This window comes from Lygodium microphyllum, chromosome 28 (genome assembly GCF_053477565.2).
Source record: "Lygodium microphyllum isolate KBCC chromosome 28, Lygodium_microphyllum_v1.1.10, whole genome shotgun sequence".
In the NCBI taxonomy this organism is placed as follows: domain Eukaryota; kingdom Viridiplantae; phylum Streptophyta; class Polypodiopsida; order Schizaeales; family Lygodiaceae; genus Lygodium; species Lygodium microphyllum.
This window is the reverse complement of record NC_141162.1, coordinates 57,846,766-57,871,128: the sequence shown is the minus strand read 5'-3', so window position 1 is coordinate 57,871,128 and position 24,363 is coordinate 57,846,766.

Below are 24,363 nucleotides of genomic sequence, written 5' to 3'. Positions count from 1 at the left end.
GAGTTTCTCTTAGATTTCCTCCTGTGCTTTGTTGCTTTTGATGCAATCTGGTCTTCAGTTGATAAAGGTAGTTTAGTAGGGGGTTTTGATACCCAAATCCATTGGTTACCTACATAATACCCTTGAGCACATAGCAACGCTTTGGATATCCATCTCGGCGTTGTATTGGCTCTCCATCGATACCTTTGTCTATAAGGCTTGGGCTTCTTTTGGGGTCTTCTACAATATTTATAAGTCCAACGCTTGTCCTTGGCATTGGCTTCTAACCTTCTTGTTTCAGGCATGGCCTCATTCACTGGTTATCGTTGTTCGACCTATGCTTCTATCAACTCTTCCAACAAGTCCTTGCTCTCGTTAGCAGGCTTGACTATTATGTCAGCACCTTCCTTGTCTTTCCCTCGAGGTTCGATGAGGTCACCCTTGCTAAAGGTTGTGACTATCCTCACACCTGGTAGTGTCAGGTGTATCCTCTGTGCTACATAGTCGGCCTCACACTTGGTCCCCCTGTTAATCGTCAGACGAACAAGGTGGAAAATCTGGAAAAGCTAAAGCAGAAGACAAAGGCCATGGCAAAGAGAAACGAAAGACGAAGGCACGCCAAGAAAAATCTAGAAACACAAGAAGCGCAGAAAATTCCTAAATAAGGGAAAAAGGCACACAAGGAAAAGTGCAAGGCAATACTTTTGTAAAAGAGCGCAAGCGCATCATGATTTAATTTAAGGAGCGTCGGGCTCTCACCCGTGCAATTTGTAAATGTAGACGGGTGGTAGAAAGGAAGCTAGGAAGATAGAAGGACAATGGGAAAAAGGGCCTAGGCCACGATCGGCCATGTAAAAAAGGGGATAAGGGGATGACCGCCCAAAAGGGATTTAGGGTTTTGTATATAAAGTTGAAAAGTGAATGAGAAGCTCATTCTTGTGTGTACCAAAAGTGGGTCTCCTCCTCCTCTTCTTCTTCTTCTTCTTCTTCTTCTTCTTCTTGCTTACTTAAGCTTGTGCTTGAGAGAGGGAGTGTGAGAGTGTGAGGGAGTGAGTGTGTGAGGGTGAGGGACTAGGGAGGAGAAGCTCTCCATCTTCCCCTCTCTTCTTCTCTTCTCTTCTCTTCTCTTGTCTTGCTCGCAGTTATGGAACTTGGGGCGTGGAGCTTGATGATGGAGCTTGCTTGAAGCTTGCACTTGGATCGTGGAGCTACCAAAGTGCATGGGAGAGGAGATAACTCGATTGGCATGGAGGTAAGCTCACTACACCCGTAGATATGGATGGTGCGTTGGCTAGGTGAGAGATATCCATTAGTGCTCAGCTTGGAACGCTTGAAACAATAAACGGTCCGTGGGTCTTGGCAGTTGAGTGAAAGCTCCCACATTTTGGTTCCATTGCCGAGACCAACTGATTCAAGCCTTGAGCACTTGCGTGCTTCGAATCGAGCATCGAAGTAAGGGTTTTCCCTGAACCAGTGTTTGAGGTAGATAGGTAGGAAGTGAGGGAGTTTGAAGAGGTATTTGATCTCCTTAGCAAGTAGGTTTTTGGTTTTTTGGATTTGGAAAAGCATGTTGGAGTAGTGTAGGTATTTTTCTTGTGATTTGGATACATCAGGATAGGAAAAAACAAAGAAAAAGAAGAAAAACAAGCATTAGGGTTTCTGCTATTATAACAAGGCATGAGGGTTTGATTCGGTTGCCGATTTGTATTTTGGAGTTTATTGGCTATTCCAGGTATATACAACTCTCCCCCTCCATCCATAGCTTTGATCTGGAGGTGTGTGTGATGGGCCGTGACCTGAATCGTGTGATTCGAGCGATTTATCATTGCGCCGTGCTCGGCCTGTTCGAGTAACAGTGATTCTGAGCCGAGTCCCAGAATCGGCTCTCGGCCCACTACCGCTTGGACCACCTGACTCCGACCACTCGACTCGGATCACGTCGAAATTCGGCCCTCAGCCCACTCAACTCAGACACCCTGCTGACTCGGCCCAACCCCACTCGGACAAGTTGACATTCAGCCCGGCCGAATTCACCATCGGCCCTCGGCCCACTCAGCCACTCGGCCCTTAAACAACCAGACTCGGACTGGCTGAATTTGGCATTCGGACCAATTACATTCGCCCCTTTCTACTCAGCCCTCAAATGGGCCGAATCGGGCATTCGGCCCCTACAATTCGGACCTGTTGGGCCGAATGTGGATTTTTTCAAATTTTAACCTATAGACCCTGAAACTGACCGAGAGACCATATAGAGCCGAAACCATAGCATAGATCGATCATTGGGCCGAAACTTAGAGCAAGTAGTTTAAAATTTGGCTATAAACGGTCCTCCAAATTGCGCATGGTGTTTACCGTAATGGCCCTATGGGCCGGGGGGGACTGCCTCCCCCGCCCCCGGGACCCCCGCAGAGGGGGCTCTATCCCCTCTGCACCTCCCCCGAGTAGGTTGGAGAGAAAACGTGCGACGTGACAAGTCCTCCAAAATAGACCCTAGTGTAGTAATGGCTCTACACAAGCATGGATTCTCACTTGCAAAAGAGCATCTAAAAGCCTGTACCCGAACAAAGACCCTAAAACCTCAATGGGCCAATCTAGCCAACAATGGCAAAAAGGCCTCACTGCAAAAACACATATGTGTTTCATTCAGACTGCATCTAGTCAAAGCGGAAAGCAACAATATCAAGCTACAATAGCAAGAATGACTAGATATGATAGTCCCGACGATAGATGCTCCTTGAATAGCATTGCACTGACAATCCAAGACATCAGTGGAGAATCCACATCTAGTCGTGCAGTTAGGGACTCAAGGGTATTTGTCAGAAGGGTTAAATTTACAAGCCAAGACCCGAAAGACAAAGACATAGTACCACCTCCTTATCTTAGGGTCAAACTCACGTGAAAAGAGAGCATACTATCGATGCTCTGATTGATGAAGGAGCGGATTTTAATATCTTGACCTATGAATCATGGACCCTACTAGGCCAACTAGAACTCGCACCGACTAATGCAACTCTTAGCCCTTATGAGGGACACCCACAAGCACTCATAGGGAAGTGCAAAATCCTTGCGACAATTGAAACTGAAAGCTTGCCTATCCTATTTCATGTTCCTCCAAATAGTGCTAATTATGGGAAGGAAACCCTCCTAAGAAGGCCCTTCAAAAGGGTGACCAAGTGTGAGGCCGACTATGTAGCACAAAGGATACACCTGACACTATGGGGTGTGAGGATAATCACAACCTTTAGCAAGGGTGACCTCATCGAACCTCAAGGAAAAGGCAAGAAAGGTGCTGACATAACAGTCAAGCCTACTAACGAGAGCAAGGACTTGTTGGAAGAATTGATATAAGCACAAGTTGAACAACGAGAACCAGTGAGTGAGGCCATGCCTGAAATAAGAAGATTAGGAGACAATACCAAGGACGGGCTTTGGACTTACAAATATCGTAGAAGATCCCAAAAGAATCCCAAGTCTTATAGACGAAGGTATCGATGGAGGGTCAGCACAACGCCGCGATGGATATCTAGAGCGTTGCTACGTGCTCAAGAATATTACGCAGGTAACCGATGGATTTGGGTGCCAAAACCCCTTGCTAAACCTCCTCTATCGATTGAAGGCCAGATCATATCAAGAGCAAAGAGGCGTAGGAGGAGATCTAAACAAAAAACCAAGTCTCGAGTCAAAAACAGTGGAGTGACCAAGCCCCTCACGATCGAAATCAAGAAGCCAAACGAGACCACTCAAAGGGTAGATCCTCAACCTAGCATGCTTGACAAGTAGATATCAGATGTAATCCTTGAGGATATGCAAAAGCCATTAGCGCCCAAAAATCCTTTGATTTCCCAAGAGGATAACATGCATCATAGGCACAACATTGCTCATGGCAAGGTTAAATGCTCAACAAAGCATATGGCACAATCGTCTGACAGCCTCGAGCAAATCGTTCAACCAGTGCCAAGTCCACTTAAGAGTCTCAGATCTCCTACACCCTCTTTTCCCGAACGGACACAAGAAGCACAACATCAGTTGTCAAGGGCGGTTGCTCAATCCCAATCTCTATTTCCATCTAAGCTTCCAAATGTCCAGGAGGTGGGACATGACACCGTCCATAGCTCTCGGCCTAAGGATATGCCTGTGCAACCTAATGTGACTAGATCGACTCATGCTCGATCTACACAGGTGAATGCTCAAAGGGCAACAAAAGACACGACCGCTTCCAATTGCCCTAGGGACTTGACATCACAATCCACCAAGATTAGCCAGCCCATTGGACTAGCCACTACCACTTCCAATTAGGGATCACAACAGTCGTAGCCCTTGGCTGTGACAATGCCCCTTGCGGAACATGTCCTTAGTAGTTTACCTATGGAGGAGGTGTTGCAACCAACTTCCTTGACAACTCCAGCACTTTCAAAGCACCTAAAGCCTAGGATGGAGGAGTTAAACAGAAGGGAATTGGCTGAAGAGCTAAACTCTCCAAAAAGGGAGACAGTTGTACCCTCACAACCTAGCGAGGCTATTCAGCAGGCCACGGCTATGTCCCATGAGGACACACTATAGAAAGAGAATGTTGAGGCCCAACCAAGCACATCAACAGTTGACCTAGTCCAGGGTCCTGAGTTGTTAAGAGATACACCTTCACTGACCAAGAAAAAGAGGAGAAAACAACGAAAACAACAGCAGTTACAGGTGGTTGTGGACCCCAAGAACATTGAGACCAAGAGCGCTGGAGAGCTGAGGAATAAAGCATCGAATCCATCCACCAATGAACCCATTGATGTCTCTCCTAATAGCAGTGAAACCTCAGACACATCTGTGTGCTCTGAAAAATCAAAGCAACCATTACCATCAACGGTTGCTTGCAACACTCAATCCACCAACAATAGAACTCACATTGACCAATCAAGAGTGGATACAACGCAGTCACAACAGGGTGACAAATTTATACCATTCACATCCAAGGAGAACCATGATGCAATAACAATGCCTCAGGAGAAACATGGAAACCCCGAGAGCATAAGCAATCCTTGCGTTGACCAATCTTGCTCATCTAGGCATGACCCCCTAGCTATGCTAAAGCCTAGGCAAACTCCTAGAACCTTGCATGAGATAGCAACGGAGCAAGCCCTCGTTGAACATAGAAGTGTCGCAAATGCTTAACTGAGTTGGATGCTAAGCTCAAAGTATTCACACGTGTCTATGTCCTTGTAGATATGGGAGCATTCCCTAAGGAGCAGCTTGAAGAATACTTGCCATTTCCCCTATCCTGGGAAGAGCAAGAACATCTTGACGAGCACTATGACAAGCTCCTGCATAAACGCATGCGACTCACCTCTAACGAGGAAGCCGACGAACTACGCTTAACTGTAACATTCAATGATGTGCTTTCAAAACCAAATCTCTTAGAGATAGAGCAACTAAAGCGACAATCAGAGGGTTGAAGTCAATTTGAAAAACGTTGGTTTGAAAACTGCGTTGCAATGGCCGAACTAGGAGCCCAGATTATGACAGTCTCAGAGAAGCGATTGGCCAAATGGAGAAGACCCAATTTATGTAGCACCGACTTCCTTTCGAGTACTGACTACCATTCGGGGTATGGACTTAGCCGGAACTAGCCAAGAGAACTCTCTGGATGATAAGGTTCTCACTGAAGAGGAGCTACATTTTGCAAGTAGACTCGGACAAGGTACCATGATACTTGACGTTGCAAAATACTTGATGTTATTAAGAAGGCTGCAGCGGGTACTAGGATGCGTGTGCCACACTCCAGTACAATCCTGAGTTCTACAATTGGTTTTTATCCTCACAAAGTGACTTGGATTCATAAATATGTACATAAATAAACAATGAATTTTGTGACCCTGTATAGATAATATCAACACTCACAAGCAATGATAGTCAAGTGCAGGGAGAAGAGTTGGGTTTGACAAGCTTAGCTCCTCAGGTCCTCCTCTCACCACACATTTAAAAGTTGTGTGACCATTCTTGCCTACAGGTGGAGGGCATGCAACCCTCATTGCCGCCATAGGAAGCCCTGACCAACATCTCCGATGGTGTAGACAAGGCACCGTCCCTTTCTATGCACCTTTTCCCTTTCCGGTCTATCCTTCCGAGGATGAGCCCTGTCCCACTCCATGACAACCAGTCCACGTAACTTAGCATAAGCCAAGATCTACTAATGGATGGAAGCAAAACGAACATCAGCGGCGGGTGGCTGTCCCTCAACAACAAACACTGCATGCCTCACCTCTCCCCTCCTCATCATATGCGCCTGATAACCCACTGTATAATCCCTTCCATACGAATAGTTTTATCCTGCCTCAAGGCCTAATCCTTGGTTTGCATTTTGCAGGTCCCCCTACGGTAGCCGACATGGAGCACCCAGTGCAGCTGGCTTGCAAAGATGCTATCTGTCGTCGAAGGGAGCATGCAGCACAAGCTCCTCTGGCAGAATGCTACGTACCTAGCCTTAAAAGGTATGCAAAGAAACGAGGCCCCAAGCGACACCGCCCCAAACGTAGGCCAAAAAATCCCTAGGTCAGGGGAATAGAAGCTCAAGGGATCACACAGGGTGTGGCAACACTGGTTGTGCGGGCCCCCAACAGACTCTCGGGCACCAGATGCTCGAAAGAGGAGAGGGCAACTCGAGACATGCAGAAATTTGATGCATTGATTAAAAGCATTCTAGAAACAGTTGCGGCCAGGGACTACACCATTCAGGTCCCAACCAACATCTTCCCTGCCCAACCTCACAGGAGCCCCTCACCAGTAGAGCCTCAGTCACCCAACCACCCGGACTCGCCCCACCTCGTGCAAATAGAGTAGCCCCTATGATATATAAGCAGCTTAACAAAGGCCATCCTACCATAACTTTTTGTCTTTAAATGGTTGAAGGGGCAGGCTCCCCACCTATATACACTTTCCTTACCTATTGCTAATATATGCCACGTCTTTAACAAGCACCGGAATATGCATCGCAATCAATATCATAGGATTTTGATAAAGTAATATCTTGACATGATTCATCTATTCGTTGTACTTGAGGCATATGACTTGCATATTAAGTGACAAGTAGATGTAGGACGATGCATGTCTTCGTGCAAACATGTTCAATGCCCAAGTCACTGCAAGACCACCCACCTCACAAAGAGCCGCAACAAAGCCATGATGCCGAAAGGGAAAATCACCCCCGCGAGTGCCCACGTCGCATGGCCCAAAGCATGATCTTAACCACTTCCTCTTTTTGGGTTACACTCTACGTCAGGCACTCACATCAGTTGTTACCCCAGTTGTACCAATATCGCACGTTCCAAAGAGGGTTGCAATATATCAAGTGTATCTCCCCATCTCAACAACTGCTTCTCTAACAACGAGGCTAGGACACAATCATCACTATAATATCCATTTCCTGAGCCTTCGAAGCTTGATATTTCCCAACCCATTGAAAGGCTGACAGCCTCAACGTACTGCAATGGTTGTACTCAAGCAAGTCCACAAAAAAAAAAAAAAAAGAGAAGAGAAAGAAAGAAAGAAAGAAAAAAGCACAAGAAAAAGAAACGAAAAAGAAAATGAAAAACAAAAAAAAAGAAAAAAAAAGAATGAAAAGATACGAAGCACCCACGATCACAGCACAGCACCTAAGGGTCCTCAAATTAGGTATGTCCAGTGACCTTGGTCGACTAGCTCCATCCCTAGTCCCCTAGCCCTTTAGCATCACCCACAATTGTTCAGGGTGCATCAAGGGCAGGACATACCTAGGGAGCTTGTCTCGCCTATGTTTAGACTTGTCACCCTGACCCATTCGCACGATTCCCTCTTGCACTCTGCCTTAATACCATTGCAATCAATCGTGGTAAGTACCGCACGAATGGCCATGAAAGGTACATTGTCCTCATCACGCAAGTCCAATAGCTATCAGCTACCAAAAGTGCAGTGTCCCTGTGTTCAATTATGCTACATCGTGTAGTCACAACGCAAAGAATGTCTCATACACCTTCACATGTACTTCTTCTCAATATGGACAACTTTGCTTCACCCACACGTTGTTTGAGAAACCAGCCCGCGATCTTCTAACTACATAATATCTAAGTATGCATGAGCACTCACATAATATCTGCACCGAAATATATACATAGTTTGGGTCCTCAAGTGCAGGAAAATACTCTCAGCTTGCTTGGAGTTCGACCTGTCTCCCAAACTAATTGAACTATGTCTTGTGCACGATAAAGAAGACTGGCACTACCCCTAGGGAGAGACCACCTATGAGAGGTTTTCAATTGCAGGTATTGAAGACTCCAACGAAAGTGTCATTCGCTCTTCATCGACACTCAACTCTGAATTCTTATCCTTTATCATCCTGCAAACCTGCCAAGAATCATCAGTGCAATCCCCAACAAAGAACAACCCTACCACCAACTCCAACAACCCTACCACCAGCCACCCAAGCCAACAACGTGCCCCCTAATGACCTTCCTCTACACCACCATCAATACTCCTCCATGACAACCACGGATGTCCCTTCCACCCACATCTTCGGTGCATGCCAAAGCCTACTACCTACGACAGTGAGTGTCTTGGAGGAGGGTAATGTTAACCGTCAAACGAACAAGGTGGAAAATCTGAAAAAGCTAAAGCATAAGACAAAGGCCAAGGCAAAGTGAAACGGAAAATGAAGACGCACCAAGAAAAATCTAGAAACACAAGAAGAGCAGAAAAGTCCTGAATAAGGGAAAAATGCACACAAGGAAAAGCGCAAGTCAATACTTTTGTAAAAGAGTCCAAGCACATCATGATTTAATTTAAGGAGCGTCGGGCTCTCACCCGTGCAATTTGTAAATGTAGACGGGCGGTGGAAAGGAAACTAGGAAGATAGAAGGACAATGGGAAAAAGGGCCTAGGTAAAAAAGGGGATAAGGGGATGACCATCCAAAAGGGATTTAGGGTTTTGTATATAAAGTTGAAAAGTGAATGAGAAGCTCATTCTTGTGTGTGGCCAAAAGTGGGTCTCCTCTTCTTCTGCTTCTTCTTCTTCTTCTTCTTCTTCTTCTTGCTTGCTTGAGCTTGTGCTTGAGAGAGGGAGTGTGAGAGTGTGAGAGAGTGAATGTGTGAGGGTGAGGGACCGGGGAGGAGAAGATCACCATCTTCTCCTCTCTTCTTCTCTTCTCTTCTCTTCTCTTATCTTGCTCGCGGCGATGGAGCTTGGAGCGTGGAGCTTGAGGATGGAGCTTGCTTGAAGCTTGCACTTGAATTGTGGAGCTACCGGAGTGCGCAAGAGAGGAGGTAACTCGATCGGCATAGAGGTAATCTCACTACACCCATAGATATGGATGGCGCGTCGGCTATGTAAGAGGTAGTCATTAGTGCTCGGCTTGGATTGTGGAGCTACCGGAGTGCGCAGGAGAGGAGGTAACTCGATCGGCATGGAGGTAAGCTCACTACACCCGTAGATATGGATGGCGCGTCGGCTATGTGAGAGGTAGCCATTAGTGCTCGGCTTGGAACACTTGAAATAATAAGCGGTCCGTGGGTCTTGGCGGTTGAGTGAAAGCTTCCACATGCCCTTTTGAAGGGTCTTCTTAGGAGGGTTTCCTTCTCGCAATTAGCACTATTTGGAGGAACATGAAATAGGATAGGCAAGCTTTCAGTTTCAATTGTCACAAGGATTTTACACTTCCCTATGAGTGCTTGTGGATGTCCCCCGTAAGAGCTAAGAGTTGCATTAGTTGATGTGAGCTCTGGTTGACCTAGTAGGGTCCATGCTTCACAGGTCAAGATATTAAAATTTTCTCCTTCATCAATCAGAGCATCAATAGTGTGCTCTCTTTTTGCGGTGAGTTTGACCCTAAGATAAGCAGGCAGTACCATGTCTTCATCTTTCGGGTCTTGGCTTATAAATTTAAGCCTTCTAAAAAATGCCCTTGAGTCCCCAACTGCACGACCAGATGTGGATTCTCCACTGATGTCTTGCATCGTTTGTGCAGTGCTATTCAAGGTGCATCTATCGTTAGGACTGTCATATCTAGTCACCCTCGTTGTTGTAGCTTGATGTTGTTGCTTTCCGCCAAATGTAGTTCGAATGCAACACGTACGTGTTTTTGTAGTGTGGCCTTTTTGCCCTTCTGGCTAGATTAGCCCATTGAGGTTCTAGGGTCTCTGTTTGTCTCTGTTCAGGTATGGGCTTTTGGTTACTCTTTTGCAAGTGAGAATCCATGCTCATGTAGAGCCATTACTACACTACGGTCCAATTTGGAGGACCTATCATGGCGCGCGCTCTCTCCAACCTACTTGGGGGAGGTGCAGAGGGGGCAAAGCCCCCCTCTACGAGGATCTGGGGGGGGCAGTCCCCTTCGACTTGCATGGCCGTTACAGTAAACACCATGCGCGATTTGAAGGACCGTTTTTGACTAAGTTTTGAACTACTTGCTCTAAATTTCAGCCCAGTGATAGATCTATGATGTGGTTTCAGCTCTATATAGTCTCTCGGTCAGTTTCAGATCTACGGGTAAAAATTTGAAAAAATCCAAATTCGGCCCAACAAGTCCGAGTTACAGGGGCGGAATCCCCAATTCGACCCGTTCGAGGGCCGAGTAGAAAGGGCCGAATGTAATTGGTCCGAATGTCAAATTCGGCCAGTCTGAGTCTGGTTGTCCGAGGGTCGAGTCAGGTGGTTTCGATCGGGCCAAATGTCAACTTGTCCGAGTCGAGTGGTCCGAGCGGTAGTGGGCCAAGGGCCGATTCTAGGGCTTGGCCCAAAATCATCGTCACTCGGGCTAGCCGAACGCGACGCGACTTTGGCCGACACAATGATAAATCGCTAGAATCACACGATTCAGGTCACGACCTATCACATACACCTCCAAATCAAAGCTTTGGATGGAGGGGAAGAGTTGTATACACCTGGAATAGCCAATAAACTCCAAAATGCAAATCGGCAACTGAATCAAACCCTCATGCCCTGTTATGATAGCAGAAACCTTGATGCTTGTTTTTCTTCTCTTTCTTTGTTTTTTCCTACCCTAATCCATCCAAATCACAAAGCAAATACCTACACTACTCCAACATGCTTTTCCAAATCTAAAAAACCAAAAACCTACTTTGTAAGGAGATTGAATACCTCTTCAAACTCCCTTGCTTCCTACCTATCTATCTCAAGCACCAGTTTGGGGAAAACCCTACTTCCATGCTCGATTCGAAGCGCGCAAGCACTCAAGGCTTGAATCCGTTGGTCCCGGCAACAGAACTAATGAAGGAAATTCGGTATGGCAGCCTCTATACTATGCTAAACTCTCCCTTCTACCACAAAGTGAACGAGGTAAGGGCACCACCTAGTAATGGAAGAGCGGACTAGGACGCTATGCAAGAGGGAGAGGAGATTGTGAGGAAGAAGAGAAGAAAACTAAGAGAGGGAGAGAGAGAGAGAGAGAGAGAGAGAGAGAGAGAGAGAGAGAACTACAAAAAAATAGATGAATCAATAAACTTAAGAGATGGAGAACCCTCAGGACATAACCAATATACACAATATAGACACTAATAGTATGGGCTTATTACATTATAGAGCATGCATTAACTATAGTAGGGGAATGAATTGCATAAGCTCATGAGAGAGAATAGGGGAGGCTCGATAGGGCTGAAGAAGGCCTCTTGGCTCTCTCTCTCTTCTTGCAAATTACAAAGGAGAAGGTCTCTTTATATAGGCCTTGAGGGTGTTTAGGGAGGAGGTTAAGATAGAATAGGACTTAACACGACCAAAGTTGCATTAAGGCGGTTCCACCAATGTGGAAGCTCCATCTATATGTTTTGTTGACCAATTTGTACTTAATCAAGCTCCATCATAGGTGAGTTGTCTCCATTCTCCCCCCCATAGCTTGAGTCCAAGAGCTCTCCTATAAAAAAATATAGAGAATCTTCATAAAATAAGATCATATCTAGCAATAATGGAGAGAGAGTAGTGATAATTCATACATTACTATTACAATTAAGGATGATTTGAGGTTGATTTAGGAGGGGAATTCTAATGGTTTATTAGCTTGAGAGAGAGGAGAAGAGAGGGGAAAGGGTTGGGAGTCTAATGAATGATGTTTTATGGAAGTGTTAAGTGTGGGGAAGAAAGTATGGGTGTGTATAAAATTGGGAGGTGGTCTCCACCGCAGTTGGAAAAGTTGGCATCCACCATTTTGGCCATATCTCCTAACACATAGCTTCAAAAAATTATTAAAAAATACCAACCAAAACTTCAACTCACACACTACAATTTTCATGTTGAAAAGTTTTTTTGGATCGGAGTGGAAGTATTTTTTAAAAATCTTACAAAATCATGTGCCTGATTTTTCTTCCACTAATGCTTCCAAGATAGGTCCCATTTGGTTGAATTATCACAAGGCTTCAAAGTCATGACATTATGAGCCTCACATGCCCTTTGGATGGCTCCAAATCCATTTCATATCTTTTCTTTTCACATTATACATTTTTCCTTCACCTTCCTCCATTGATCTTTACTCTTCACCCCCCCTTGGTAAACCAGTCCATGAAATATTTCCATCCAGTGATTTCTTGGATTTCCCAAGAGGTTGTTCCCACCCTCTTCTTTATTTCAAAGCTCCAAATGTACAAAAAATCAACAAAGTGTTGGACAAATATTTTTTTGTGATTTTCTCGGATCAGGAACCAAAATGTGGAAGCTTTCGCTCAACCGCCAAGACCCACGGACCGTTTATTATTTCAAGTGTTCCAAGCCGAGCACTAATGGCTACCTCTCACATAGCCAACACGCCATCCATATCTACGGGTGTAGTGAGCTTACCTCCATGCCGATCGAGTTACCTCCTCTCCCACGCACTCCGGTAGCTCCACAATCCAAGTGCAAGCTTCAAGCAAGCTCCATCCTCAAGCTCCACACTCCAAGCTCCATCGCCGCGAGCAAGATAAGACAAGAGAAGAGAAGAGAAGAAGAGAGGAGAAGATGGAGAGCTTCTCCTCCCCGGTCCCTCACCCTCACATACTCACTCCCTCACACTCTCACACTCCCTCTCTCAAGCACAAGCTCAAGCAAGTAGGAAGAAGAAGAATAAGAAGAGGAGACTCACTTTTGGCCACACACAAGAATGAGCTTCTCATTCACTTTTCAACTTTATATACAAAACCCTAAATCCCTTTTGGGCGGTCATCCCCTTATCCCCTTTTTTACATGGCCGGATGTGGCCTAGGCCCTTTTTCCCATTGTCCTCCTATCTTCCTAGCTTCATTCCTACCGTCCATCTACCTTTACAAATTGCACGGGTGAGAGCCTGGTACTCCTTAAATTAAATCATGATGCGCTTGCGCTCTTTTACAAAAGTATTAACTTGCGCTTTTCCTTGTGTGCCTTTTTCCCTTATTTAAGACTTTTCTGCACTTCTTGTGTTTCTAGATTTTTCTTGGCACGCATTCGTCTTCCGTTTCTCTTTGCCTTGGCCTTTGTCTTTTGCTTTAGCTTTTCCAGATCTTCCACCTTGTTTATCTGACGGTTAATATAGTGCGATTAAAAATGTTGCTAGAAGGTACTAGGTGAAGATCCCTTGTAGAATAGAGGTGTTGAATGTTTGTATGTCATTTTCGAATCTTATAGCTTTTGAGGACCTTTACAAGAGAGAAGTATTAATATCTAATCATGGAGCTTTTAAGTAATTGGATACCACATATTGTTCTTTGAATGGTATAGCACGAACATGCATGTATGAAATGTGATAGGTGTTAGGTTTCTCTTGTCCATGTGAGGCCTCCTCGTGTTTCATACAACTAAGGCCTGCATTGTTTCTGTTGTGACATATAAAACGTGATCGGTGTTATGTTCTCTTTTCCATGTGAGGCCTCCTCACGTTTCATATGAATTGTGCGTTGGTGTTATGTTCCCTTGTGTCGTATGAAACGCGATATGGTATTAAGTTCCATGGTCAAAAAGGCCTCCTCGTGTTTCATACGTCTTGTGCATTGTTTTATTGAAATTGGATTTAGACTGTGATTAGTGTTCACTTGTTACTTAGTGATTGTAGATAAATTGATAAAAGAGATTTGGAGATCTTTCCTAATTTATTTGTATTATTTGTTTTTTTGGATGTTTTAGATGGCCAGAACTAAGGCTACTACAAAGAAGAAGAAAGTTGAACCTAGAGGTCTTGATTCAAAGATCCATTAGCCCTCCAAGCCTTCCAAATTTACAACGAAATCAAAGCCAAGAAAAAGATTCTCACAGCATGTGAGATGCCTTAAGGATATTAGAAGTGCAATGAAGGCTCTAAATAATGCAATTCCAAAGCTGTCTTTTTATAGGCTTGTCAAAGAAATTTGTGGCAAGTATAGTCTACATAGTTTTAGATGGACTAGGGCAGGTCTCAACTATATTCAGGAGGCTATAGAGGATTTTTTTATTGAGTTTTTCCAAGATACTTATATCTGTGCTACTCATGTACATAGGCTTACGCTTATGGATAAAGACATGATAATTCTTAGGAGATTAAGATACAGGTTTTCAAAAGTCCTTGAGCCAATCTCTCTTTCTGATGTGAAGGCTTTCAATATTTTAAATGTGACTCCATATAGAAAGAAGAAAAATGATCTTGGTCTGAAGGTTGAAGATGTTACGCATGTAAAGGACACGAGACAACATGAGAAAGAGGAAAAGACCATAGTAGAGCAGGAAAATAAATGGAGGAAGTATAAAAGAATGAAGGAAGAAAACAAGGAATCATAACAACTCCTATCTTTTGAAGAGGAGTTATCTACCCTTCTTGAAAGGGTTGACCCTAAGGGCTTCAATGTTTGTTGCTTTTTACATGGTGATATTAACAAAAGATCTGATATGGTATTTTTGGACTTTGATTGTGTTCAAATTCTCAAGAATCAAGTGAGAGAAGTAAATGACTCAATTCTTCTTGCTGGGATGAGGTATAGTACACCAAATTTGTTTTTACTCACCATATTTTTCCAGCAATAAACTTTCATGTTGACTCTTACTATCTCCATTCCTTTGCTAGGTATGTAATGCATGAGGTCCCCTTTGATATACAACAAAAGATTGAGGTTCTTGATCCATCTATCTCATACTATATGAGGAGTGAGCTTGATGCAAGTGCTTTTGACCATTGGTTCAATTCAATTGACTTTGCATCTTTGGAGCTTCTTCTAATTCCATACAATGAAAAGTAAGTAATTTGATATTTTGTTAGATTTTATGAGATCTTGTTTTACTATATTATTGAAATATTTTTGTTTGTAGTTTTCATTGGAGCCTAATTGGAATAGACTGTGTGGAGAGGCAATGTTTCCTCATCAATTTTATAAAAGGAAGCTATGGAAATGCCAAGTTGTAAGTTATATAATCTAGGGTCTCCTTGATATTTTGATCTTTTTGTTGCAGGTACTCTAAATATTTTGATCTTTCTTTTGTAATAACTCTAAATTTTATTGCCTTTTTGATACAAAGTTGTAAAAATTTTGATTGAAGTGCTAGAGAAAAGGCTTCCCATGCCTTCTAACTTACTTGCAAGAATGTAATATAGACAAGTTGCGGTAAGGATTGATTAATATGGTTGGAACATACTAAGAAAATTTATTCTAAAAACTACCATAAACAAGTTTCATAGTTTTACTTTATATTGTTGATTGCAATGTCCTCATCAGGATAATAGTTACTCTTATGGTTGGAGAGTAATTGTAAATGCCAGAAGATTGGTTCGATTTATTTATCTCAATGATGATAAACTTATAAAGGTAATGTGAAACATGCTAAACTTTAACATAGAGTTTTATTGCAAAATAGTCCATTGTAAAAAATAACAATGAACTAAAAATATTTTCTTTCAAATGTATGACAGATTACAAGGGATTGCTATACAAGTGAGCACGTTTGGTACATTAGAGCAAAGCTCATGAAGTACATAATGGCCAATTGTATACAACTGACAAGAATGGACAATAGTGGGAGCTTGGACATTGAAAGAGAGGAGGTGCATGTAACTACAGTAGGTGAAGCTATGCCTCCAACACCCAAGGCAACCAAAGCATCAAAGATAGGCAAAAGGACTCCTAGAAAGGATGTCCCTTCTCCTAAGAAAATTTCTCAAAAAAAGTAGCTTTGCCTCAGATTGTAAGCCCTTTTGTATAATTCATGGAGATAGCAGACAAAAATTTGTACATGTATTTTATATTGATAGTAAAGAGATCTTTTCTTTAATATCCTTGCATTGTATATTCTTCTCTCTCCTCGTTGATATCTGTAAAAATATATACGTTACAAATGTTTATTAATCAGAAAAAGTGAAATCAAATATATACCTAAGTGGATATAATATGAAATAAAAACTTACTCGTTTGTTATTAAGTTGGAACACAAATGAGTATGGTAGTTCAATATCTTCATTTTGTAAATTCATTCTCATTTGATGTAGCATACATGATGATCTAACCTTTAGGATTGCAATAATGTCCTCATTGTACCAAACATCAAGATCCACTGTAGGATCTTTGCTAAATTTATCAAGATTTTGGTCGAAAGCAACTAGACTACCGCCAACATAATGCCATCTACTATAACAAAAGCTAAGGATGAAATTTTGAGTAGCAATCATATATTTACAAGCTATAGAGTCTTGATCTATCTTACATATAATTTTCCCTTCTGCCCTAGTGTCCCATCCCTCATCAGCAAATTGTATAACATGATCATATGTTAGTCTCTTCACTAAAAGCATAGCCTTTGATTTTCTTATCTCAGCATTAGAAAAGAAGTCAACAAATGTATTAATAGGCATGATCAAAGTAACTTTGCTTAGCCTACTTGAGATACTAGGTTTTAATGCTCGTTGTATCTCAGAAAATATTTTACATCTATAGCCCTCACTAGTAGCTAGACTTGTGACCCTTTGCACTTGTGTAAAGCTAGCAACATATTGTAGTTAAGGTCTTTTCTTAACCTTCTTCTTCTTCTAATTTGGTTATGATCTCATGTGCTAATCTATCTACATACATAATTCATGCTTTTTGCTCATATTATGCTGGCAATTGCTAGATTTTAGCTAGAAATTCTCTAAGATCAAACCCTAAGTTATCAACATTTGAGCTCAAGGTTGACATGGTTGCTTTTTCTTCTTGTGCAACTAAGGTCTCAATGATGCCAATGAGATCAGATAGAGTGGTAACTGCTCTTGTTGGAGACAACTTTCTTTGCTTCTAGGATTCTTTTCAACAACAATCCTTTATTGCTTGGTTCATTTCAATAGTCAGCTTCATTTTTTGGTGTATCATTCTTTCTCTATGATAGGATTGTTGGGCTCAATTACATAATTTTGGGTTTTTGTTTCCTCATTTGATCCCCGATATTTGGTCCAATTTACCTTTCTTTCGAATTAATTTGGTAGGATATCTATTCATTTTAGTGATGAATAATATTTTGTGCCTTTTGCAATTGACAATGCATGATACACAAACATGCTTTTGATCCTTTTCCAAGCAATGTGAGTGAATACAATGCACTTTTTGCAATAGTAGAGTATTTACACTTTTTTATTTTCATGCAATTCAAATACAAACATCAAAGCTCAAAAACAAGTAACATTAGTTAATCTCAAGCTTTAATGATTTTAAGCACTTGAAATTTTTTTTTGACTCAAGGTCTCAACCCCTTGAAAATTAGGTGTCAAATTTGTAGGTTAGGTGATTGTCACAAGGATTGTTCATTGCTACTTTTAATTTCACTTCCTCACCTCAAAAATGGTCTAACAATTCTCACAGGGTTTGGTTGGTTAAGTGTTGCATCTATTCCAAACTTTATCTAGCGATCTTTGGCCTTTCCCTTTTATCGTACATCGATGGGTTCCAAATAGGACATGACTATCATCGTTATCCATTTCGTCTATGTTACGATAGATGATAAGTTTTTGTTTCCCTCGTTGTTTCTTGCTAATGCACTTTTCCTTATTATGCATCTCTCAATTGTACTTGTGCTCCAAGTCTACTTCTCCCGAAGTGACCACATCCTCTTGCTAAGTAGGTGTGCAATTAAGTGTGTCACTAGGTAACAACTTACCTAATGCTTTGCAAAGATGATGCAACTAATAAAGTGTAGAGTTAGAGCTATGGGAGTAGCTTAGGGTCTCGTGGTCCCTAAGAGATACCTAGGCCATTATGCATGTCATTTTCATCCAACTTCATGCTAGGTGTCTTGCAACCTATTGCCTTTTGTGTTGCTTCTTATGTTTAATAAGTGTGCTATATGATTATTGTGAGGTAGGGAATGCAAGGTGCACTTGGGTGCCTAACATGAAGGTATTCTAAGGAGTTTTGTGCATGGAGAATGATGTGAGATTAGCGTCTAATTCTAAGGTGTTTGTATATATCACTACCCTATGTGTGCACTAGTGGTACCCTTCAATATGTGCGAAAGTGAATACTCATGGATCCATGTGAATGAACCCTATTCCACATGTACATGTGGGTGTTAGTTCTCCTATATGTGCCAATGTGCTTTAGTATGTTGAATGTTCTAACACCCTCAACCCAAGGGTCAATCCTAGCATATTAAGGCGTGCCTAGAATTTTTTATCACTATGTGTTGTGCTTTCCAAGTGCATGAAGTCTAGTGCATGCTTTTCTATGTGCATAGGGTGTAATGTGTGACTATGTGCCTTCTAAGTGGAGTGCTTCTAAGTACAAGCAAGATTGCTAAAGTCTATGTGCAAGATTGCAAGTGTACTTTTTAATTTTGTGCATGACTCCATGTTCTTAGGAGGTGAGATGAGTTATACCACCCAAAAACAAGGCATCAATATGTGGAGCTTAACTTAGGTGTAAAGATGTGTGGACTTAGAGGGGATGTGCATTTGAGTGAGCTAAGTGCCTATTTGTGCCTTAAGATGCCCCAAGAATTCATGTGATCTATAGTGACTAAGTGGTTGAGTGTGTAGTGCCTAAATGACTGGGTGTGTGTAGGACCTAGGTGGTCTAAGAGGCCAAACCCGATAAGACCAAGCCTAATAGGGTCAAGCCCAAGCCCCAAGGGCCAAATGGCAATTATGGAAATCCATTCAAGCCAAATTGAAGGAGTTGAAAGCCTATCATGATGAATCAAAAAATTTAAGTCCTTAGAACCAAAGCACAATGATTACATGCCTACTTTGGACCATCCCAAGAGGAATATTGTAGCCAAAAGAGCAACTATCCGAGTGGAGTTATGGCCTAATGATCTTGGTTAAAGTTGAAATGGTCATCCAAATGGACTATGGCCCTAAGGGCTCTTTACTTTTCAAAATTTTAAATAAATAAATTTTAAATTAAGAAGGCCTTATTAGAGACCTATTCGACCATTCAAACAACTAAAAGGAAAAAGAAAAGAGTGATATGGCCTAAGTAGGCCTTGTTAATGGCTTAATCGGCCATTTGATGATCAAAAATAAGAAAAATTTTCTTAAGATGACTTTTTTGAGGCCAATTTGATTGTTTGTGAGGCTATTGGAATTATGGGTAGAAACAAGTCCTCTATACAACTCATTTGGTAGTTCAATAGGCCATTCTTTTTTATTTTGAAAAAACCGTGAGACTAATTTGCTCTTTAAAGCCTTATATGGCCTAAGAAATGTGTGTCAAAAAAATAAAAAATAAAAAATAAATATTGGCCTTGCAAAAGGTGGTTGTTTTTTCTAAAAGGCCTTATTAGGCCTAATGGATGACCTCTTTGGTTGATGCTTGGCAAAAAACAATGATAAAAAACCTTAAGAGGTTTATAAATTGCACTCAACTAAAAAATGCCTTAATAGGCTTAATAACATCACTTGGTCAAAACCAATGTACTTAGGCCATAATGTACTTAGGCAACACCTATTGTCGGCACACGGCTGATCGTGCCTCAAAATACCCTTACAAGACAGCCAAGGTCAAAGTTCATAGCATGTATATAATGGAAGATGTGAACAATGATGATGAGGATTTACATGCTGAAAATGAGGAGTATGCTGAGGATTTGGAGCAGAAGGAGTCCTGTGATCCCGAGGATGGGTTTCCCCTTGACCTAGGCAGTTGCCTATCTCACGCTCTTGAGTTAATTGCCCCCACTACACCCACCTAATTACCACTTCACTTGCTCCATCTCTATGGTTACATGGACTGGCTCTAAGAGCCCCAACACTCTACGCATTCAAGGCAATATTAATGGAAAGCATGTTTTTATCCTTGTGGATAGTGATAGTATACACAGTTTTATAACCATTGATTGGTTAAAATGCACTTCTATGGATTTACAATACCCCCTGAAAGTTTAGGTAGCAAATGATGAAGAAGAAATCAGCACACATATATGCCCCAAAGTTTCCCTTTGCTTGGCTGAAAATTATATGGCATAAGTTAACCTAATTGCATTAAATATGGGCCCCATTGATGTTGTCTTGGGTTGTGACTAGCTCTCGACTAGCTAAAACATTTGGGCGAAATCACTATGGATTTCTCTCAGCTCTACATAGAGTTTATGATGCATGGACAGCTCATCCGCTTGGAGGGAGTTCATGATAATGCTGATTCTTGGCTAATTATAGCCAAGCAGCTCAAAATGGATTTTAAGAAATACTCACATATCTTCGTCTTGCACTTGGATACAGGAAACTCAAATGAGCCCTCCAAAGTATCTAAGAGTTCAAGCTTGGAGACCTTACTTGAGGAGTGTAATGGTTTATTTCAGACGCCTATAGCCCTTTCCCCTAAGAGGCAAGTGGATCACCCACTTGGTCTAGAGCCCCATTCCAAGCCATTGAAAAAGTCACCTTATGGACACTTCAAGTGTGAATGTGAAGAAGTTGTAAAGTAAGTCAAAGAGTTAGTTGAGATGGGGTTTATTGGACCAAGTTTCTCACCTTATGCATCTCTAGTCGTACTAGTCCAGAAGAAAGATGGCTCTTTTGAAAGGGGCACGGTTCTTCACCAAGATTGATCTGCACTCTAGCTATCATCAAATACACATGAGGAAGGGTGATGAGATCAAAACCGCTTCCAAGATTGACACATTTTCTAGTGATACCTTTTGGATTGATTAATGCCTCCGTTACATTTCAGAGTCTCATGAATAAAATATTATACCCCTTCTTGTTCAAGTTTATGCTCATTTTCTTAGATGACATTCTTATTTACAGTAAATCACAAGAGGAGCACTTGGCACATGTTAGAAGGGTGTTTGATGTCTTGAGAGAGCATGGGCTATTTGTGCTAAGGAAAGTAAGTGTATCTTCATGTAGACATTAGTGGAGTACTTGGGGCACATTGTTAGCAAAAATGGCGTATAGGCTAACTCTAAAAAGGTGCAATGTGTGAAGGATTGGCCCACACCATCCACCACTACTTCATTACGTGGTTTCTTGGTCTCTCTTCATTTTATAGATGCTTCATCCAACATTATGCCACCATTGCAACACCTTTGACTTATCGGTTAAAGAAGGAATCATTATTTTGGGATGCTATTGTCGATCGCAACTTTACATAGTTGAAGGAGATGCTTACTTCAGCCCCCATCCTCGTGTACCCTGATTTCTCAAATGAGTTTACCATTTAGTGCGATGCTAATAGTCAAGGTATCAGGTGCTACATTATTGCAAGAGCATGGTATGATTGCTTTTGAGAGTTGTACACTTGATGAAAAGGAGATGCAAATGAATGTTTATGAGCAAGAGATGTTGGCCATCCTCCATGCTATTAAGAAATGGCACCATTATCTATGTGGCAGCCAATTTAGAATGACGAGCGACCATTGAGTCAAACAGTAGTTTCTCTCATTTTAAGAAAAAGAGGTGGGTAGCAACTTTACGAATTATGATTTTGACATCTCTCACAGTAGGGGCAAAGATAACATAGTGCACTAATGTGGGCGGCAGGTGAAGTGGCTTCAATTTTAGAGTTGCATAGTGATTGGATTAAGGAACTTCAAGAATCCTATTTGTTGGATGAGGACTTCAACCACGTATCTTAGAAGTTACAACATGGGGAAATGGATGAAAACTCCCAATATTAGCTTAAACATGGTCTTTTAAGGTCCCATGGCAAGATTATCATCCCCCACACTTCTCCCTTCACATGGAAGATCATGGAAAATATGCATTCTTGCCCCACTACTGGTCATTTGGGTGTTTTCAAAACATATAATAGAATTGCTAAGAGCTTTAATTGGAAGGACCTACGGAGGGATGTCAAGGATTTTGTGGCTAGTTGTGTTCCATGCTAATAGAACAAGGACAACATGCTTAGACCCACTGGTCTCTTGTAGCCTTTGTTTATTCCCAATGGGAAATGGACACATATCACTATGGATTTCATTATTAGCCTTCCCGTTGTCAAGAAAGGATGGAATAGTATTAATATGGTAGTCGACTACCTCACTAAGGCTATCCACTTTATCCCAACTAAGACCCAATACTGTGTGTCTCAGGTGGCCACTCAGTTTATGAAGTATGTATTTAAGTTGGTTGGCTACCGCAAGGCATAGTGCATGATCGGGATGCCAAGTTTATGAGCAACTTTTGGCAAACGGTTTTCACATCTATGGGCACCAAGCTTGCTCCATCCACTACATACCACAAATAGACTGATGGTCAAACTGAAAAGGTAAATAAATGGCTTGAGACCTACCAACTACACTTTCTCCATGATGTACAGGTATAAGGTTCCCCTCCCTATGGTCTAGCATTGGGGTTTCTCCTTTTGAGACATTATACAAATTCAAGGTCCTTTAGAAGGCACAAGACCACATGAAGCTTTACACTGATGAGAAAAGAAGGCATTTGGAATTCCGAGAGAAAGAGCTTGTCCTCTTGAAAGCGCCTAAGTTCCGTTACTCCACTCTCAAGGAGGGCAAGAGTAACAAGCTAGCCCACCATTTCTATGACCCCTATTGAATCTTCAAGAGAGTTGGTGACTTAGCTTACTAATTAGAGCCCCCCCTTCCCCCCACCAAGATTCTCAATGTGTTTCTTGTTAGCTAGTTGAAGCCTTTCATTCGCACCTCAGTGGACTATGTGGGAGAGGCTACCTCCCATATACGAAGAAGATATAATTCTATATATCCCTAAGGCAATCATTAGGCAGCAATATAATCACTTGAGATCTTGATCCATCAATGAATACCTCATCAAATGGCAAGGCCTACCTCTTGAAGAAGTCTCGTGGTGCCTAGCTCCCATTGTGAATGAGTTTCCTCATCTCCAAGCGGCCCAATAGATTGAATACTAGTTGGATGTGGCCTTTTTTGACCCACATTGTTTGCTAATTGCACACTGTTTTAGAATAATTTTGTACCTACCTCAATTACAACCACGTGCTTCTTACATGGGCTGAAAGTGCTCGTCATAAGCTTTGTTTAGACATGTGGCATGCCTCATTTGTAGTAGTCGATCAAAAGTTATGGCATTTTTACCTCAGCAAGCTTATAGTAGACAGCATGTTGTCCATAGTCTTCACCCAATTTTCATTGTAATTAGGACGTTTCTTTAATGAGAGAGAGAGAGAGAGAGAGAGAGAGAGAGAGAGAGAGAGAGAGAGAGAGAGAGAGAGAGAGAGAGAGAGAGAGAGAGAGAGAGAGAGAGAGAGAGAGAGAGAGAGAGAGAGAGAGAGAGAGAGAGAGAGAGAGAGAGAGAGAGAGAGAGAGAGAGAGAGAGAGAGAGAGAGAGAGAGAGAGAGAGTCATGAGGTGTAAAAACAAACAATGCATGAGTCTCAAGATATGCTGCCAAGATATATTACTATTTTATTGAGTTTTTCAATATTAATTTTCTAATTGGGCAATCTTCAACCTCGATTGATAGGAACGCTAAGGCCTCTGATGGGAGAGGTAGACCAAAAACGTTCCTCAAACTTTTTACTATGGCACAAGGTAGGACAAAAAAGAAAAGCCCCGCAAGCCAAAGTTTAGAAATGGGCATTTCCTAAATGGACAAGCTAAATGTTCATGGGTTAGGTACAATTGTGAAAACTAACAAAAGAACTAATTTTTAAGCACTACTTCAGTGGGAAATGTTGTGACAAAATAAGCCTTTTCATCTTGCTGATGATGACTGAGACATTCCAATCTAATGTGATACATATTTGTTTAATGTGATGGAAATATTTGATCCAAGGGAGTGCTTCATATGAAACTTTAGCACATCTATCTTGCATTGCATGATGTATTGCTTTAGATATCACCATGGAATCAGAATCAAACTGTGATAAGCTAGGAGCCCGAGCCACTTGAAAACCTTAATCAAAACAAACTTCTAGCATAAACCTAAGGTATATTGTTGGGCACTACATATGAAAGGATTTGAAAAATAGTGGAAATTGTACCTCGTCCCCGGACCCTAAGGGGAGGCCAAAAAGTTGGCGTGCCATTTCATATGAGTCTTCA